The 21,392-nt window shown below is 33.2% G+C and overlaps 1 long non-coding RNA gene across 4 annotated transcripts; it reads left to right on the top strand.

The window, feature by feature from the left end:
* Positions 1-11,602: 11,602 nt before the first annotated feature.
* Positions 11,603-18,312, top strand: LOC114187301. Of its 4 annotated transcripts, none has more exons than XR_003605223.1 (5): positions 11,603-13,297; positions 13,683-14,746; positions 17,127-17,240; positions 17,770-17,802; positions 18,094-18,312. It is a non-coding gene; the product is annotated as an uncharacterized LOC114187301 (long non-coding RNA). The 4 variants fall into 4 exon arrangements; XR_003605222.1 differs by having other exon boundaries at positions 17,767-17,802; XR_003605225.1 differs by lacking the exons at positions 17,770-17,802; positions 18,094-18,312 and having other exon boundaries at positions 17,163-17,240.
* The last annotated feature ends 3,080 nt before the right edge of the window (positions 18,313-21,392 follow it).

Below are 21,392 nucleotides of genomic sequence, written 5' to 3'. Positions count from 1 at the left end.
ATATGTGCGAATGCAAAAGGCATGACAATGTCGTGAATCACTATAGAACAAAGCAAACTAAGATGTAATGATCTGAAATGGTTTGAAATGATATCTATTGAACATAGAAATAGAAATTACACAAAATGATTAAGTAGAACGTAGAATCCCAATTTACGAACCCTAGCTAGCAAAATTAACAAACACATGCGCGAACGTGAAATTGAATGATGGCTTCTTCTTGTCTCTATTGAAGCTTGCATGAAGAATGGAGACTCCATGGATGGTGTTGGATGCGGAAGCATGAAGGAAAGAAGCTTAAGGTGTTTGGTTTGGTGTAGGTGAAAGGATTCATAAGAGAGGTGAGGCCAACTCCTAAGGAAGAAAACTAGAGTAAACTAGAGAAGAGTTTACTTTAAGGTGAGCTCAAAAGAGATTTGTGCACAAATTTGGACAGCAATTCATTACTCAATTTCAAGCTAAAAAATACATCTCCTAAGCCTTCTATTTATAGGCTAAAATGAGACCAAGGAGTCTCCAAAAAGTGGAGGGAAAAAGGAGTCTAGAAAGTTAAATTTTGGAGCCAAAAAGGAGCATGTGGGAGGTGTGACTTGCCACCTAAGCAAGTCACACTTGTCTTGCCATGGGAAGCTAACTCTCATCCTTGGAGAGCAAGTTTGAGAAGCTTCTAGGCTTTTCTAGAGTAGACACACTACTCTTGGCCTATTTGGCCTAATTCCCCTTTTTGGTCCAAAATTACTTCTAAAGCCCAATTTTCTCTAAGGCCCAATATATGGCCCAAAGAAAACCCTATTCTATTGGGCCCAAAATACAAAGCCCAAAATAAAATCCTAATCTAGTATTTACAAGCAAAATGTCCTAGGCTAGGTCTTCACATCTTCCTTGGCCCATGTGAAGTTCATCTTGGGCCTTGCATGCGCATTTAAGGCCCATTCCTCTTGTATTCTCCTAGCCATGGCTCTTGTTGTAGGTCCCTTGGCTCGAGGCATCTCATCATCCTCTCCCTCTTGAGAAGGATTTGTCCTCAAATCTTTAGTCTCTTCCTCATCATCTGTACCACCTGTAAAAGGTATTAAGTCAGCAACATTAAAGGTGGCATGCACATCATAGCCTTCAGACAACTCTAGCCTATACGCATTATCATTTACTCTTTTCAGCACTTTAAAGGGACCATCGCCTCGAGGACTAAGTTTAGACTTCCTTTGCTTAGGAAATCTATCTTTTCTAAGGTGTAGCCACACCCAATCCCCTTCTTCAAAAAATCATCTCCCTCTTTCCCTTATTGTTGTACTTAGCATACCTCTCTATTTGTTACTGGATTTGGCTTTTAATCTTTTCATGCATTGTTTTAACAAAATCAGATTTTACCACCCCTTCTTTATGAATAAAATCAAAAGATGTAGGAAGTGGTAGAAAGTCCATGGGAGTGAGAGGATTAAAGCCATAAACAACTTCAAATGGAGAGATTTTAATAGTCCTATGAACTACTATATTGTAGGCAAACTCAATATGGGGAAGGCATTCATCCCAAGATTTGTGGTTCCCTTTCAAAATTGCCCTTAACATAGTAGACATAGACCTATTAACAACTTCAGTTTGCCCATCAGTTTGTGGGTGACATGAAGTAGAGAAATTAAGCTTAGTTCATAACCTTGACCAAAGTGTTTTCCAAAAGTGGCTAAGGAACTTGGTGTCTCTATCAGAAACTATGGTGCGGGGTATACCATGAAGCTTGACCACATCTCTAAAGAAAAGCCTAGCAATGTTGCTAGCATCATCCACTTTGTGGCAGGGTATAAAGTGTGTCATTTTGCTAAAACGATCTACCACCACAAAAATGGAATCAAAACCCCTTTGTGTTCTTGGGAGTCCTAAGACAAATTCCATACTTATATCTTCCCAAGGGGCTGAAGCAATAGGAAAGGGGGTGTATAATCCATGAGGCATTGTTTTAGACTTAGATTGTAAGCATGAAATACATCTATTACAATGCCTTTGGACATCCTTCCTCATATGGGGCCAAAAGAATTTCTCTTTTAAAAGACCTAGGATTTTTTCTACCCCAAAATGACCCATTAATCCCCCTTCATGTGTTTCTTGAACATGGAGTTTTCTTTGTGAACCTTGGGGAATACAAAATTTTCCTTCTTTAAACAAATACCCCTCATTCACATAGAAACCTCCTTGAGGTCTTTCCATGCATTCAACATAAGTAGAGGAAAACTCAGAATCTTGATTATACATTTCTGGAATGTGATCAAATCCAAGAATTTGGGTTCCCAATTTTGAAAACAAGGTGTGCCTTCTAGACAAGGCATCAGCCACCACATTTTTTGCCCTTTTTGTACTTTATCACATAAGGAAATTGTTCCAAGAATTCCATCCACTTAGCATGTCTTTTATTCAGCTTATGTTGGCCCTTCAAATATTTTAGTGACTCATGGTCACTATGAATGACAAACTCTTTGGACACAAGGTAGTATTCCCAAGTTTGAAGGGCCCTAACTAAGGCATACAATTCCTTATCATAGGTGGGATAGTTGAGGGAGGCACCATGAAGTTTTTCACTGAAATAAGCAATTGGGTGCCCTCCTTGCAATAACACAACACCTATTCCTACACCGAATGCATCACACTCTAGCTCAAAGGTTTTTGAAAAGTTTGGTAAAGCTAGAATGGGTGCATTGGTGAGCTTTTCCTTGAGTTGCTGAAAAGAAGACTCTTGTTTTTCACCCCAATTAAAAGATACATCTTTCTTGACAAGTTCATTGAGGGGTGAAGCCAAAGTAGAGAAGTTAGGAACAAACCTCTTATAAAAGCTTGCCAAACCATGGAAGCTCCTAACCTCTCCAACATTTTTAGGAGTAGGTCATTCTTGGATGGCCTTTATTTTTGTAGGGTCAACATGGAACCTATTTTTATTTACTACAAAACCTAAGAAAATAACACTATCTACACAAAAAGTGCATTTCTCTTTATTTGCAAACAAACTATTTACCTTAAGGATGGTAAGGACAAACCTCAGATGGTCTATGTGCTCATGCAAGCACTTGCTATAAATCAAAATGTCATCAAAGTAGACAACCACAAACTTTCCTATGCACTCTCTAAGAACGTGATTCATTAGCCTCATGAATGTGCTAGGTGCATTAGTAAGCCCAAAGGGCATCACCAACAACTCATATAGTCCAAATTTGGTTTTAAAAGCGATTTTCCACTCATCACCTTCTTTGATTCTTATTTGGTGATAACCACTCTTTAGATCAATTTTAGAAAACATGAGGGACCCATGCAACTCATCAAACATGTCATCAAGCCTAGGGATTGGATGCCTATATTTGATGGTGATGTTATTTATAGCCCTACAATCACAACACATTCTCCACTTTCCATCCTTTTAAGGCACTAACAAAACAGGCACAACACAAAGACTTAGGCTCTTTTGAACCTAACCCTTCTCCAACAATTTTTGCACTTGAGACTTTATCTCCTTTTTTTCTTGAGGATTTGTCCTATAGGCTGGTCTATTTGGAAGACTTGCCCCAGGCACTAAATCTATTTGATGCTCAATTCCTCTAAAAGGAGGAAGCCCAATTGGCCCTTCCTTAGGGGATATATCCTCAAACTCTTTCATAAGATTTTCAATTTTAGGAGGTAGACTCTTAAATTCAAGAAATGTGGCAGTGCATGTGAGTGTTCCTTTACATAACAAGAGGCATGAAGGTTGTTCATCATTGAGAACTTGGTTCAAAGATTTTATAGTCAAAATGTTCTCATGTTGAATGACCTTGGGAGAAGGAACACCAATCTCTCCCACCTCAGATTCATCTTTAGTTACTTTTTTGGGAGAGAGGGAGGACTTTTTTTTATCCTCTTTTCTCTCCTTTTCCAACTTCTTTCTCATTTGGATTTGATCCTCTACCACTTGGGATGGTGATAAAGGATGCATGACAAATTTTCTATCCTTGTGAGTGAAGGTGATTTCATTGGTAAGACCATTATGCATGGTTTTCTTGTCAAATTGACAAGGTCTTCCCAATAAAACATGGCAAGCTTCCATAGGTACTACATCACATAGCACACTATCTTCATATTTCCCTATGGATAACTTGACCTTCACTTGATGTTGGACTGTCAAATCCCCACTTTCATTAAGCCAATGCAGTTTGTAAGGTTTTGGATGGGGAATGATAATCAAAGCCAACTTATCAACCAACCTTGTACTACAACAGTTGCAAAATGAACCACTATCAATAATGAGAGAACAAGTGTTTTCTAAAATTTTACATCTTGTATGAAAGATGTTCTCTCTTTGTGTTGGCTCTTTTTGAATGGGTTGGTTGCTAAGAAGTCTTCTAATCATTAGAAGGTCTCCTTCACAAGGATAGGCAATTTCTTTAGACTCATCATTAGACTCCTCACTAGAAGTCCCATTCTCACTTTCTTGCTCATCTTGGCTACTATAGTGGTCAACACCCCTTAAGATCATGGTCTTTTGGGTGGGGCATTGAGATGCAACATGACCTCTACCAAGACACTTGAAACATTTGATTTCACTAGTGCGAGTGTGTGAAGATGTGCCTTCCCTTGGTTTCTCCTTTTTCTTGAAAATTTTGGAGGGTTCCTCTTTGACTTGCTTACCCTACCTCTTGAATTCTTTCTTGGTATAAGAGTTAGAGTAGTCATTTTGAAAATTTTTTCTTAGAATTTGTTGCTCTACCTTTATGCAAAGTTGAACCAAGTCATTTAAGTCTTGGTAGGGCAACAATTCTACTCTATCTCTTATCTCAAGACTTAAGCCACTAAGAAACCTTGCAATGGTGGTATCCTCGGACTCCCTAATCCCAGCCCTCATCATATATAACTCCATCTTTTGTCTATATTCTTCCACTTTCATTTTATTTTGATGGAGTCTTTGGAGCTTATCCATTAGCTCTCTATGATAGTAGGAGGTAATATGTCTTCTCCTAAGGGCTCCTTTGAGGTCATTCCAATATTTGACCTCGGGACTTTGATTGATTCTCCTATCTCTTTCGAGGGCAGTCCACCAATACATAGCATTGCCCTGAAAGCTAAGGGTAGCTAAGGGTACTTTTCTCTCCTCACTTATTTGATGGCAAGCAAAGAGTTGTTCAACCTTCATTTCCCAATCAAGATAAGCTTCAACATCATCTTTCCCATAAAAGTGAGGGAGGTGTATTCTAATGGCTCTTGGTTCCCTAGGCTCTCTTCTTTCTCTTCTTAGAGGAGGAGGAGGTTGATAGAAGTTGTCAACTAGTCTACTATCTTCTTCATAGTGTGTGACTAGTGTTGGAGTGTGGGAGTACAAATGTTGACTCCTATTACTCATCCTCTCATGCAACCTTTCCATATTTCTTGTTCCCCTCCTCTCTTCATCTAAAAGTTGATGAAACCTATCTCTTTCTTGTTTTTCCATTTCCCTTGCAATTATTTCATCTTCCTTCCAACGTAGTAGTGCTCTCAAATCAAAGGCAATTTGTTTCAAAATTATTTCTTCTTCATTTGAAGCACTCATACATTGAGAATGAGGTTGAGACATTTTTTTTTTAGAATACTTTGGTCTTTAAAAGAAAATTTCAAAGAAGAAAGATAGCAAAAGCTTTTAGTTCTTCTCCAGGAAAGAGAGGTGAATCACTTGGATTGCTTACATACTAAGTCTTTCCTAGCCAAGGGAACTTGAAACTTTTGTACAAAACTTCTTAAATGAAATTAATTCAAAGACTAAGTTGACACACACTAAACTATCAAACAAGAAAATTAAAAACAAGAAAGATTATAAGCTATATGCGGCCTAAGTTTTGGTAGAAGTAGAAGGCACTTGGAACCTTCAAACTTCACCACTAAAAGCGCTTCACTAATGTATAGAAGAGGTTCTAGTTAGGAGATGAGATTGAGTACCTAAGACTCCCTAAGACACCTAACTAGGCCATGAACACAAGAAGGAAAGCATTACAATTTTACAACTCAATTTGAATATAATCAAAGTGCACAAAATGTAAAAGGTCTTCTTGGCTTTGTCTTCTTGGCTTGGTCCTCACAAGTGTTTCAATCTTGCACTTCCTCTTGATCTCACCAAAGAGGATTCTCTTTTGGGACTAGGTACTCCACCTCCTAGGATGCTACCTTAGGAAAATTAGATCACCTCCAAAAAGAAGTATGCACCAAATATAGAAACCAAACCAAAAGAGGTCAAGAAATAAAGCAAGAAAAGCACAAAATTATAATTGCTAAACCAAAAGTGAATCATGCCATGACAAACTCAAAGCATTACCAAAGAAATGAAAAACTAGAAATAAGGTAAAGAAACAATATAAGCACTCAAATGAATTACGTAATGAATGGCACTAGAATAGATGAAAAACAACCAAAATAAGCTAGAAAACTACACTGAAATTTGATTTTTCACTCACTGCTAGTCCAAAAACGTTAATTCAGGCCTCTGCTTCAGCTATTTTTTATTTTTTCATTTCTCAACATTTTTCAATGATTCCTTTTTTCACTTTTTCGTCTATGTCTTAGCTAAAAGAGGCAAAAATTAGATTTGGATTTGCACCAGCCAATATTTTATGATAAATCAAATACAAACAGTGTGCAGTCAGACAGAAACTGGAACAACAGTAAAATGCAACAAAATAATGCTCTCAAATTCAAGTGATGGTAGTGATTCTAGTGTACTTCTTTTGCCACTTTCTTTTGATCTTTTCTTTTGATTCTTTTTGGCACTTGCTTGTATTTTTTTTGTGCTCTTTTTCTTTCTTTCTATAGCTCTTACAACAGCTAGTTTCCACCACAAAACAAAATCACCACCACATTATGCTTGATCATTTGCATTTTAATGGAAACAAAAAGCTCAAAGGAGAAGGAAACTTAAAGGAATCAAAAGAAGATCATGAAACACAATGAAACACAATGGAAATTGACTCTAAGACATTGCTAAGATATAAATAACAATCTGAACTCAAAAATAGAAATGAAAAAGCACCAAAGCACAATCAATTGAAAGGAAATTTAGTGTGATTTATGGTGATGTTAAGCAAGTACAAGGAAAATTCCCACTGGACATTAAGATAACTAAGGTTATCTAGATGTGAAGGTTCATTTCCAAGGCTCAAAGAGAGAAGAGAGTGTTAATTTTTAAGGATTAAAACTGCACTCAAATCTGAAACAGAATTCAGCAGCACATCACCAACAAATTCAAAGAAAATGAAAAGCTAAACAAGGAATTAATAACATATATGGACTAAACATGACTCTAGACAAAATATATGGATCTTAAAATAAAAATAAACTCAAGAACAAGAGAATGAACTGAACCAAAAACAACAAATACTCTATTAAAATGAAAAGTAAACGGTAGAAACCAAATAGAACACCTAAAGCACACAAGGATGGTTCAAGATGAAGCAAATGAAGATGAACCAAAGTAAAAAGACATTAATACTCAAAATAAAATGAACAAAAACAACAAGACAAGTAGAAGAAGTGATGAACAACATGGAATTGAAAGAAAAATGGAGAAGAAGCACTTAACTCACTAAAACCAAGGCTCTGATACCACATGATGGCTTCTTCTTGTCTCCATTGATGGCTTGAGCATGTGTGATTCTAATCAAGAGACATTTGATAAAGATTAGATGATTGTGCATCATTTGGATTTCAACTTGTTTCCAAGTTGAATCCATTAAAATTATGAATCAAAAAGCTCACATAACCAATTTCATACGTGCATCAGTTTATCAAAGAAGGTAAATGAGAAATAGAAGATTCATTCAATACAAAATATGAAAACGAAGATTCATTCAGAAGTAATTTGAAAACATGTCTATAATTGGTAGAATTGAACTAAAACTTAAAAATAATGTAAATTAGGAAATATCTTCATCTAATTTTGGTTGTGCAGTCACTGATCCAAGCTCTATCCAAGATTATGTAGAAAAACAATGGTGGAAACAAAGAAGCACTATTAGAAATTTGGAGATTAGTGAGGGAATAATCCCTAGCTAATCCCTCACTGATCCCTCAAAAACCCATTCAGCAAAGGATTAGCGAGGAAATAGCGAGAATACTTAAGCATAGCTAAATTATAGGTAGCTAAGTAGCTAGGGAACTACTTTGTAGCTAATCCCTAGCTAATCCCTAACAAACTAGTTGTAGCAAATCTCTAGCTAATCCCTAGCAAAATGTTTGTAACAAAATGCTAGCTAATCCTTAGCAAACTAGTTGTAGCAAATTCCTAGTTAATCCCTAACAAAATGTTTGTAGCAAATCCCTAATTAATCCCTAGGAAATTAGTTGTAGCAAATCCTTAGTTAATCCCTAGCAAAATGTGTAGGAAATCCCTAGCTAATCCCTAGCAAAATGTTTGTAGCAAATCCCTAGCAAACTACTTGTAGCAAAACCCTAACTAATCCCCAACAAATTAATTCTAGCAAATCCCTCACTAATCCTTAGCAAAATGTTTGTAGCAAATCCCTAGCTAAACCCTCGATAATTCTTCACCAATTGTAATACAAGCCAAAATATTTCATGCCCATATTATTTTTGTACCTTATAAAATTGATTTAATTGTCAATATTATATAAAACTATAATAAATCTTGCTAACCAATTTATATGAAACATGTCAAATTTTACCATATTTAAAATAGTCAAAGTCAAGAACATAATGAAAGTTTTTAAGCATCACAAATAGAACAATTGTCAACATACATGATTAAAATTGTGTATCGTAACTGATGGTGGTGATGATATCTTTAATGAATGAAATATTTGTGTCTTGAAAAACTCCATCTGTGTTTGCATTTGTTATTGTAAAAGTGTTTGCATTTCCAGTTGTGCTTGCATTTGTGCCTACATTTGTGCTTATATTTGTGCTTGGAATTGAGCTTGAAATTGTGCATGCATGTCCTTTCAATTGAGCTTGCACCTGTTGTGCATGTGCCTCTGTTTGTGTTTGTAACTCTATTTGTAGTTGCTTTTGAGATTTTGTCTGTAAATGTAATTATTGCTGCATTTGAGACATTTGTGTAGTTATTACAGTGATTTCTTTTGTTGGAGGTGCATAATTTGAATTTGTAGAAGGACCTACAACTGATGAAGATGAACCATTCACACTAATAAGGGCAAGATCCAAGCTATGACCAATACCGTGAATTCTACCTTTCTTATTTCCATCCACCTTCACCCATACTTCATAATCAACTTTAGGATGCTTTGATACATCTTCTCCATACTTTTCTACCATAGCACTTTCATATGATTCCTATATAATAAATTAATCACTTTGTAAGATAAGATTTAATAACTAAATAAATATTATCTTTAAAACATGTATTCTTACCATGAAATTTTTTGATTTATTGGAGACATATTGACTATCTTTTCTTTTATGATCTTTGTTGTATAGTTCACCATATAAACAGACCCATTACGTTTTGTCTCCTGTAAAATATTATGTAATTCTATAGAATCAATACTATCAAAATCCAAATGTATATCAAAATTTATAAGTATGTTTATGTATATGATTGATGCACTAATGATATCCACAAGTATTATTAGAGAGTTATAGATATTACTAAAAAATGAGAAAATGAATACCATCTTTTTCAAGTGTTGTCCAAAGCTTATTGACCCTCTAGTGTGCACTATAGCTTCTGGCTTGGATGCCCTATTGTTTTTACCAGCAATAGATTTCTTTTTCCACTCTTCTGTCTTCCATATGTCAATTATGTTAGTTTTGAAATTTTTGAAATGCCAAGAAGGAGGGGGGGGGGGGGTTGAATTCGCTAGTTAAAAAGTTAGGCTATCTTTAAACGCTAAAAACCTATTTAATTGAATCAATTCGGTCACCATTTTAGGATGCAGAAACTGCTAGACATTAATAAGGCAATTCCCAAAATATGCTTTTCTTTACCCAGTTATGAGTTCTACCAAAGGCAGGCTGATTTAGCTTGGTTGATTTCAAGCCAAAATTAATTTCTTGAAGTTGATTTGTTCTGTTTAAGATATCTATACCACTCAAGTGTTGTGTGTAACACCCCAAATTTTGGGATGTCACGAAAAGTTATAAAATTAAAAAAATTACCGACAAAACATACTAATGTAAAATCCTAGAATTTAATTTATTAAATATTTTAATTCAAAACATCGATTGTCAAAAACCTTTCCAATGTCAACAACAAATAAAAGAAATTACACATTTCTAATATTTAATTTAAACAACTTAATGAAAATTAATAAAATCCTGAATTCACCCTTATCCTCTCGTCAATCAGCCCCACTCACTACAAAAAAAATTGCATTTAACGGGGGTTATTTAGCAAAGGTTAATATAACCTTAGTAATAGATTAACTTAACTGAGGTTTTTAAAATCTCCGTTAAATTCCAAAGGTTTAGTGTTAAACCTCTATAAAATAGTGTAGGTTTTCAAAACCCCCGTTAAATTACAAAGGTTTAACTTTACACCTCTAAAAAATAGTTTAGGTTTTTTTAAAACCTCCCTTAAATTACAAAGGTTTAGTGTTAAACCTCTATAAAATAGTGTAGGTTTTCAAAACCTCCGTTAAATTACAAAGGTTTAACTTTAAACCTCTAAAAAATAGTTTAGGTTTTTAAAACCTCTCTTAAATTACAAAGGTTTAGTGTTAAACCTCTAAAAAGTAGTATAGGTTTTTAAAATCTTTGCTAAATTACAAAGATTTAGTTTTAAAACTCTAGAAAATAGTCTAGGTTTCTTTCAAACTCCATGTTCACACTCCATAAAATGTATACAATTATTACTTATACTATTTTTTGCCAATTTATTTCTATGAAAATATATGTAATGTTCTTTAAAAGTTATTTATTAAAAAAATACATGTAGATTATTTTCTTAAGAAAAAAAGCCTTCCACAATTAATTCACTTGAATTTTGTTATATAAAATTATTTTTTTATTTACGGTTATTTTGTAACGGTGAAAAAACACCGCTAAAAACATTTTTGTTTTCTGTTAATTTTTTTAATCGTCAAATTTTTTTTATATTATTTTAAATTTAATTGTTTTGGTTGTAACTTTTGTAAAGGTTTTCTCTTCTGTACACTACTAAAAATTTATGATTTATTTGCAAGATTTGTTGTGAAAAAAATTCATAAAATTTTCTTGCAAAATTTTCCAAGAATTTACTTATTATATGATTTTTTCTTACCAATTTTGATTTCTAGCAAATTTCACAATTTTTTTTATATTTATTACGAATTTTGTTACAAATTTATATCAGCAAATAACATATTAAATAATTTTAAAATTTCGCAGGAAAATATTATAAAAATTTCAAATTTCTTACAAATTTCACTAAATTTATTTGTGTCGAATTTTGATATAAAAGTTATTGAAAAATTTATTTATTTTATAAAGTTTTTCATACAAAATTTAAATTCGCAGCAATTTTGTATCTTTTCGTAGAAACATTTTTTATAAATTTATATTTACAGGAAGTTAGCATTTGAAATTTGACAGGATAATTTAACCAAATTTTTTCCATCTCCTCCAGTGGCTACAAGTACAATGATCAACTTTGAGTCCTATGTCTTTAGGACTGTTGGGAGATCAACTTTGAGGATCCGAAGCTCGGTGACCTCCTCGCCACATGATTCGTGTACTCGGCCAGCGTAGTGGAGTCGATCCTCGACTCGTCGCGCGAGGACAGTTACGAAAAAATGCCTTCGTCGAGCTAGGGTTTGATTGGAACGAGACCTTCGACTTCAAAGTCGCGTTCACCGATCACGAGAAGTATGTCTACCATGAGCATGTGAAGGAATTTGGTGACTCTGCCATCGCTGAAGAATATGAAATCGACATTCATCTTGCCGCCAACGCTTTCATCAAACGGCAATGACGACGTCGATTGTTCTTCCGCCGCCTTTACCTCCTTCATCGACAATGAAATCAGTCTTGGCAACACGTGGAGCAAATTCTACTTGACGACAAGCATCCCAAACCCAACAACGGTGCTCCTACCTTCGACTTTGATTCTTATGGTAATTAATTGTTCCTCTCTGCTCCTAACTTGAAATTTGTCATTTATACAAGTTGAAATTTGTTAGTAATTGAGTGATTGAATGTGGTGATATGCTGAAGTAGCACTTGGAGCAGCTCAAGGATGAACTTATCTTCATGAAGAATTATAAATTCATGTTAGAGTTTAAGAAATATGATTATAGATTATTCTTGCTATGATCATTCATTGCTCAAGGGTGAACTTATCTTCATGAAGAATTACAAATTCATTTATAAATAGTTAAACGTACTTTTTACTTGTCAATTTTTTCTGTTAAAATCGTTTATAACTGTTATTGGTTAGACAACTACAACTATCTCTAGATTGATATTTTGCAGTATATATAGACATTGTAACAAAAGTTCCTCATTTGTGAAATTTTTTCCTTTGATACAAAGTAATAGTTAGCATTTAGTTAGTATTATCTGGTTGGACTTTGAATTTGGTAGATTTCTATTTCCTTACTATACATTTTTTTTTTGGTGGTTATGGTTGTACTTATGTTTAGTTTTATAATTTATCAAATTATAGCACCTAGGAAATGCAAAAGACAAGATAGAATACTCTGTCTCTAAACCCATACTTGAAAAATATTAAAGTGTATTGTATCTAACAAATGTTTGATGAAGTTGTTCTATTACTACTCAACTGTTTCTGTTTTTGATGATATGTTAAACTTTGAGTCTTTCTACGAGAAGGTAGTTTAACAATTTTGACAAGCTTTGGAGATTTCACCACAGTGTGTGCCTGCACAATATGGACTTGCTTTGGGGCTGCTTGGTTTAGCAAAAAGACTGCATCAATCTAGGAGCATATAGATGGGGGGCTTCACTGTTACAGGTTTTTCTCTTCAATATTTTGTCTTTAATAATTATTATGTTGTTTTTTATTAAGTTTTCAATGCTTTTGTTGCTTTTATAAATTCTTTTAGAGGGCTTCTGATGCAAATATGTTACAGGCTTCTCAAGAGGTTCAAGATTTAGATGTAGACAACCTTTTGTTTATTTCTTAAATTCTGTGTGGTGGAGACTAAGAGTGTAGTTATCAAACATTGTTATTGCTTATGCATTAATGGCACATTAAATAGTAATCAGAGGAAGAGAAAAAGCATAAGAAAATGGAATAAAGCAAAGGAAGAGTTTGTGTAACAAGAGGAACAAGCTTTATTGGTTCATGGATTATCAAGAACCTCCTTCAAGATGGTTACTTTGTTAACACCACTGAGAAACAACTCAGGTAGTAAAAGCAACCCCATCTGTGTTACATAAATATTTTCAGAATGAAAAAAAAACTTTTGAATCCACTTTTTAATATTGGTTGAAATTCCATTGAAAAAAAAAAATTCTAATGGATGATTATATGTTACTTCTTACTTGTTATGATCCACCATAATGATACTTAAAATTCTATTGGAGCGCATTACATTGTGTGCTTAGTGCTGAGATTTTTTCTTGTCATAGTGCAGTAAATTACTTCACTTTTTAGTTAGTGAATAGTAGACCACCTCCGTCAATTGTGACCTTGGTAGCTTTGGTGAATTGAAATGATGCTCAGGGAAATTTGAGGTTTCATTGAATAGGAGCACAGTAAAATATATGTGTGGAAATGGTCCTGTTTGCAGGGACTCAATCCTTTGATGTTCATGTTTGTTGTACTTGGGAATACCACTTATGTAGCCATGTATTAACACTGGTAATACTCCTGCTAAGCTATTTGTTGTGGATGAGTTACTTCTTGTGATAGTATACATGATGGATATTAAATTGGCAGAAAATTTGCTCTCTGCAGTATATCAATGACCTTTTTGTTACTAGCAAGAAGATTACTAAGTATTTAAATTTGACAATGTGATTAGTCTAAACCTTCTCTGTTATGCTTCCTTTGTCTGCCACAAAAAGCAAGCAAATTAATAGCAAAAAGATCATCACAAATGGACAACTCTTCCTTATAAAGCAACTTTTAATTTTAAGTGAGCAGGTAATTATGTCAGTCTTCTTAGTGAAGTTTTATAGGCTTCATTAGATAGGAATGATGACCATAAAAGATGTCCTAAACATAGTATGCTGCTTCACTTTGTTTTAGTCATTCACAATCCTAAGAGAAAAAGTTCCTTTAAATCTAGTTTTTAATATTTTTCTTGTGCACAGAACAATTGGTTGAATCTGTTTTGAGCAAGGTTTTAGAGGAGTTTGACAAAGCAAAGTAACAAGGAGATTCTTGGACTCAAATCCAATGGTGTTTTAGTTGAGGGTCTTCATTTCAAACCTGCTTTTGCTTCTTCTTTTGTTTTTATTTTGAGATTCTGCGAATTGATATAGTAATTTTCTTATTAGTTCCAAGGGATTGTGACACGTACTGACATTTAATTAAGTGTTTTTTACTGTGTTATGTTAGTTTCTGTGAGTTATTAATGTTTATGTTATGTTAGGCCTATTTTTGACTTTTAAGTTTTATTATTTTGTGTGCATTTAATATTTTGTTTTGCCACCTGGGACAAATTTAAAATATCTTGCAGCATCACCCACCTAACAAGCATTGCAGAATGATAATGGGTTTACAGTGCAGAAATTTATGATGTGCCAAAGAGATAAAGCACTGATATGACCTTCCCACGTGTGGAGTCAAAGAGCATTTTCTTTTTTTTTTCTTTGTGGTGGCTGACGACTACGGACACTAGATCACTTGGTAAAGTTGATAACACCTAATGAAAAAATAATTGTTGAAATTTATGAAAATTAGTTCTTTAGAATATTTTTTCACATTTTTAATTATTGCCTTTGTCATTTGATCGCTTATCATTGATGAATATAACAGGGAAGAATAAGGAACTCTATAAATATAATATATATATATATATATATATATATATGTACAACATATTATTCTTTGGTCCTGAAGTTGAAGTTGTCTTGATAGGTATAGAGCATAAACCTGTGCATTTTTCCACAGTTCTCTTATTATTAATAGTTCTGTTGGGGGATTCCTATTTTCTTTGTTGGTGTGTTTTTAACTCCCAATATTTCAAGCATCATATATATATATATATATATATATATATATATATATATATATATATATAGTTTCTTCCTGGTTTGTTGAAGTTGAGGATTTTCAATTCTTATCTGTATTTTATACCCTTGAAGAGAAGGTAAATACTACATATTATTTTTTGTAAAATGGGATAGAATAAAAAAATGTGGTAAAATAGATTGCTTAATGAACTCTTGTGATTTGCTAATGTTTGGATATGTAACTTGTGTATTGAAAATGATTGTTTCTATTATCCACTGTTGTAGATACTCTCCACTCCATAATGTCAAGAGACCATGGGAACAACATACTGATCAGTCTATTCAGTATCCATCAACCATGCTGTTGACAATTGATCATGATGATCGTGTTGTGCCATTGCACACATTGAAGTTATTAGCGGTTGGTCTGTTTCTTATGAATTCACATTCAGATTGTAGACACAAGTTAACTTTTATTTATTAAATTGTGTTGCAAAGTATAAAATAAGTGGTTAGAAGATTGGTCTAGTTAATGTTTTCTCCAAACATTCAAGGAGAAGAAAATATAAAATAGATATCTACGTTTACTAAAATTAGTTTATGCATTAATTATAAATTATTTTTTAGAGAAATTGAGGAGATTGCTAATGTGAGTTGATTTTAGTTCATGAGAAAACTTTTTCTTTCTTATGTTTATGGAGAAATTTGTTTAAACAAACTCAATTAATTGTCAAATTTTTTATGCATATATGTTTCACTCTCATTTAACTACTGAATGGGCAAGAAACTCACCTTGATAGTCCTGCAACTTTCTTTTTTTTTACCCTTTTTAACACTAAGAGGATAACAGGTAAAATTAACCTACAAGTTGACATGCAGGGAAATAACCGCAATATTGAAATTGGTGTTAAACCTCCGAAGGTGAAGTAAAAATAATTCGTACACCTTAGCCTTAGTCCTCCTCTCATCAAGAATTAGCCAAGAAAGGAAAAAAATAAAACTTTTAGTGTTACAAGCTTTCAAGTTAAAGATTTAAAAAAATGACTATTATTTTTGTGATCTATTATATCTTTATTATTACCATTCTTATGGTATGCTTCTTATATTTAGGTATTTGAAGATAGATACTGTAGTTTTTATGATCCTGATATACCTATACCCAGGTAATTGGTCTGTTTTGGTCTAAAATTTGTAGTGGTGATCCTTTTTGGTATGCTTCTCATTATCCTTTTTGGTTTCTCTTCCCCTTTTCATAGTGCAGACAAAACCATGTTGCAATTTACAGTGTTAACCAGTTTTATGTCATCTTTGTCTCAATCACAACTATACATACCTACATCTTGTCATACAATACATTTTCTTCATACCTTATCATTTCTTTTGTGACTACACATCTATCTTGGAGTTCAATAAAATTGTCTTTAGACTGAGTGAGTACTTTGCTATTCTAAATAACCTTTGTAAACAAACTAAGAATATTCAATCAAACTGATCGATCAACATTGTATTACTACAAGAGCAAAGAAAGAAATGAAAGGGGAAACCAATTCCTGCCAAACTGACTTAATTGTAACAGTTGCAGTTATCTAGTAATCAAATAGAAAGTATCCATTATAGGATTTCTATTATTAGGATCCACATTTCTAGAGTTGGTGCAATGACCTGCAATGAAATATTGGTAACTAGAAAACCAATTATGGTTGTTAAATGGACTCTTGACAAGGTTATCCATTTCATCATTCAGAGAGAAGCAAAAGCCAATGCGCAATACAATAAATTCTACATGCGCAAGTTTATACGGATGTGAAGGTAATTTTAATAGAGCAGGAAAGACAAAAACTTGAGTTATAAGTGGTCCTACTATCTAAGAGTGTCCTAACTTGATAGATTTTTTAGAAGTAATTGTGTTTGCATCACCCCACTTGGCCATTAAAATGCAAGACTTGATAACCTTCTGATCTTACATTAAAGCATTTGATAATTAATTTTGTTTATAGGTTACTGATAGAGGGTTACTAGTGATTAAAGGGTTCACTCAAAACATGTTACTGCAGTTAGCCACACAATTGATGAATACACTCTTGTTTCAGCAATTCGACCAAAAGGGGCATTATTCACCATGTTGGTTCCTGCCACAGGATCAATCTACTGGTCTGAAAGATATCCTGGTACATATTTTTTACTTCTCATTCCTCATAACACTTGGCATTAAAATTTAAGTTTCCATACAAGCAAAAAATTAACTATTTTTCTGTGCGGTTGAATCATTCGGGTCATGTTTCTACCTTAGTTTCTGAGAGTGATCTAAGTCATTTTGTTATGAATGAGGAGATTGTTCTTGCTTTCCTTGCTGCCTCAATTAAGAGGGCTCTCTCTTATATAATCATTTTTTTTCTTTGATAGTATTGAATAATGAAATTATATCCAACGTAAAACTCATCAATATGGTGAACATGGATCAATCATGAAAAATTTGTTAATGCTGTTGATGAGATTGAATAAGGGTACTAAATAACTTTTTCCACTTCATTAAGGTTGCTCTTATAAAATCAACAGATGAGAAATTGAACACTTTTTGCAGAATGTTGATCATAGCTAAAATTTCCATGGAGTATTTACCTCAGGGAATTTTATTTTTTATATGAAATAGCTTGTTTGAATGAACTACTAATGGATTGATCCTAATGTTCACAGCAGAGATTGGCACCCCATTACAATGCCGAACTATAGGTACATATCTTCCTTATTTGTTCTTCACCTACCTTCAGATAAATAACTTTATTATTTAGATTGAACAAAATACAAAAAAAATGTCTTTCACATTTTTTATGATTTTTTAAACCGCTAAAAATTTTATTTGTGACGATTTTTAACCGCTAAAATTTGTAATTTTAATCGTCACAAATGTCCATTTTTTTTGTAGTGTATGTTCAATCCTGCACCGATAATGTTTAAGACTGTATAACTTCTTTTATTTTTTAGAGTTTACATTTGTAATTATGATTCACATTTATATTGTAGGTTTCTGATCAAGGAAGTGTGCCAACTAATACAACAAGTTCTGGACATGAGAAAAATCATATGTGATAGTTAACGAATATAATATAATGTGGAAGTTAATTGAATCATTTTATGTTTTGAGAACCATTGCAGTACTTCATGATAGGTTTTGCTGACTAATATGGTACTTGAATTTGAATTTGAATTCGTATATTTGTTATACTTTGATATACATTTAGTTATCCATAAATAATTTGTCAATTTGATGAGTTTATATCTATTTATGTATAATTTCATTAAATATAGATTAAAAAAATAGAATAAATGTAAATAATTGTGATTGAAAAAATATATGTGAATACATAAATATAAATGAGTAAAAAAATATAATAATAATTTAAAAATCTGTGGTACTTTACGGAGGTTTTGAAACCTATAGTATTTTACGGAGGTTTTGAAGCCCAGGGTATTTTAGGGGGTTTTGAAACCCATGGTATTTTATGGGGGTTCTGAAACCTATGTTATTTTATGGAGGTTCTAAAACCTATAGTATTTTATGGAGGTTTCAAAATCCACGATATTTTACGGAGGTTTCAAAATTCATGGTAATTAACCGGGGATTTTAAACCCACAAAACTTAACTGAGGTTTTAAAACCTATGTTAAATACAAGAGGATAAAAAACCTCCGTTATTGATTGGTGCTTCCCGGGGTTCGTAAAAACCCTGGCTAACACATTCTCCAGGGATGGTTTAGCGGGGGAAATCGAAACCCCGAGTAAAGAACTTAGTAGAGGTTTTAACCCTGGGTAATGTAAAAATAAACCTCCGTTAAAAATATTTTTCCTTGTAGTGACTCTAGAAATATTTGCATTATCATTTGCTCTCGTATAACACACACGTTATATGATCATCGCAGACACAACAAACGCACAAGCAACCAAATAGGGGTAAGCTAACAATAAATAATGATATATAAAAAAACTCTACAAAAAAAAATATCAAATAATACCCAACATCACATCCAAATAATATATTTAAACATAGTAACCACAACCAAACTCTAATTTTTCCAGAAATCATACTACGATTATTTATTCACACATTATTTTTTTCTTCCAAAAATTAAAGGTTCAATGCCACCACCTATTACTATATTCCACTTTATTTTTAGTTTTATATAAACATAACCAAGATAAAATTAATAAAATAATAGATGAACTTCCATTCTTTTATTGAAATCCATGTAACATTATTTACACAGATATAATATAATATAATTATGATTTTATTGATCAATTGTCTTATAATTGACAATGGTGCTACGTAGAACACCGGAAGATGATAGTTTAACAAAAAAATTTTACAAACTTTTTGACAAATTACCTTTTGAAGTAAAAAAGTATTACAATTATTACTTTATTTTGATTAAAAAATAAAAAAATAATCTATTTAATTCTATTTATAGAAACTTTGTCAAAAGTTTGTTAAAAAAATTTGTCAAAAGATAATTTTCCGTAAAACACCTATCATGTATCTTATTTGAACCAATTTTTATAATTGAATAGAAAAAGGGACCCACATTCAAGTGGAAAAATATTAAAATCCACTTTAACTTCATGTAACCCAATTTTGACTAGTAAATGACAAGAACAAAGCTAATAGTGTAGCACGGGTCCCACTAATTTCATGCATGCAAGGAAAAACATTTAACATTGAAACAACGCCACTGCAACACAAAGCAATGTGAAACTATTCAACCACAAAACAACGAGCATGCACCATCAACATCACGAAACTCGAAACAACAAACTATATCTACAACCCGCAAGTCTTTCCACCAGTATTGCGAACGAGAACAGGAACAAAACAACACAGACCTAGGTTCTTCTATACAGCGTCGAAAAGATAGTCTGATGTTTAAAACACAAGAACGAAAGGGTTCTTCACAAGATTATCACACAGAGAAAGAAACCATAGCATTCCATAACACACACATGCTATATATAGTTTTAATCTTTAAACAACACAAGTATATAGATAGACAAAGAGGCAAGGTTAAGTTTCATCACATATAACCTCCACAAAACACATACATGCATAAGAGAGAATAACATAAAAGATTGGCTTCCCCTACTAGAACCCCAAAAATCCAATAAAACTCATTTAAAAGTAGAACCCATGCACCAGGCTTTACACGAATGGCCAAACTAGACAGAACAACATACTCCGCACACAACACACTACTCTCCACCTTGCGCAAAGCATATGAAGGTCGGAGGGTTCAACATAATGTAACACCCTAGATGGATATTACTAGATAAAGCATATATCATAAAATTTCTTTTGGAATTAAAACATTATATAAAGTTCCCAAGCATGGGAAAATTTAAAACTTATCTCGTTGTAGTTCAATCACACTAATCCATCTTTATTACATGTTCATAATAGAGAAAAAGAATCATAAAATTTATAAAATGCATGAAAATAAAACTAGAGAAAAATTCCCCATCGTCTGCCCCACTCTGTCACTATGCATCAGCGTTCTCATTTGGATTCACATCTATTTCCGCGTGACAAGTCACACGATCATCACCAAACACAAACAAAAAAAGGTGAGTTGAGAAAGAAAAATAATATAATCAATAAAATAATAAGAATTAACCCTCACCTAATCTATCTTAGCCAATTTTTAGTTTATTGACTTCTTTATAACATTACACCCCAATCCCCCAATTGCACATAAAGACCCCAATCATGCTTTCAAATTTCATTTGTGTGCAATTTAATCGCGTGAACCCGATAACACACAGTTATACGTGAATCTCACGATTTTCATTCATTCTCATCCCAAAGTTACCCTCATGTAATCGCACTCCTCAATTCAACAAAATATCATCAAAATTGTGACATTCATACCAATAATTTATAACATTAGACATTCCACAAAGTATATAAGTTCAAGGGAAGTCCCAAAAGTGCCATGAGAACCAACAAAATGCGGAACTGTCCAAACTCAATTCGCGTCGTCTGCTGGTTTAAGAACACTGCCAGGCGGTTTTCTAGGCAAAAACTCATAAACGTGATTTTCAACATCAAAAACGAAAGAAAAGACTTTCATGCATTCAATCATACAATCAAAACATGCATTATTCACGCATTAATCAATTAGGTGTAACTCCCCTTACTTGGTGTCCTAGCTCCAAACAATTCCAAATGAATTCTTCCTTGTTCCCAAAGCTCCCCTCCTTGCCTTCACTCTAATTCCCTCTCTGGATTGCAAATTCTCAGCACTCACTTGCCACACACTATGACTCTTTGT

This window comes from Vigna unguiculata, chromosome 6 (assembly GCF_004118075.2).
Source record: "Vigna unguiculata cultivar IT97K-499-35 chromosome 6, ASM411807v1, whole genome shotgun sequence".
Taxonomy (NCBI): Eukaryota; Viridiplantae; Streptophyta; class Magnoliopsida; order Fabales; family Fabaceae; genus Vigna; species Vigna unguiculata.
The sequence above is the reverse complement of the archived record's forward strand: the minus strand, read 5'-3'. Positions and strand labels throughout refer to the sequence as shown.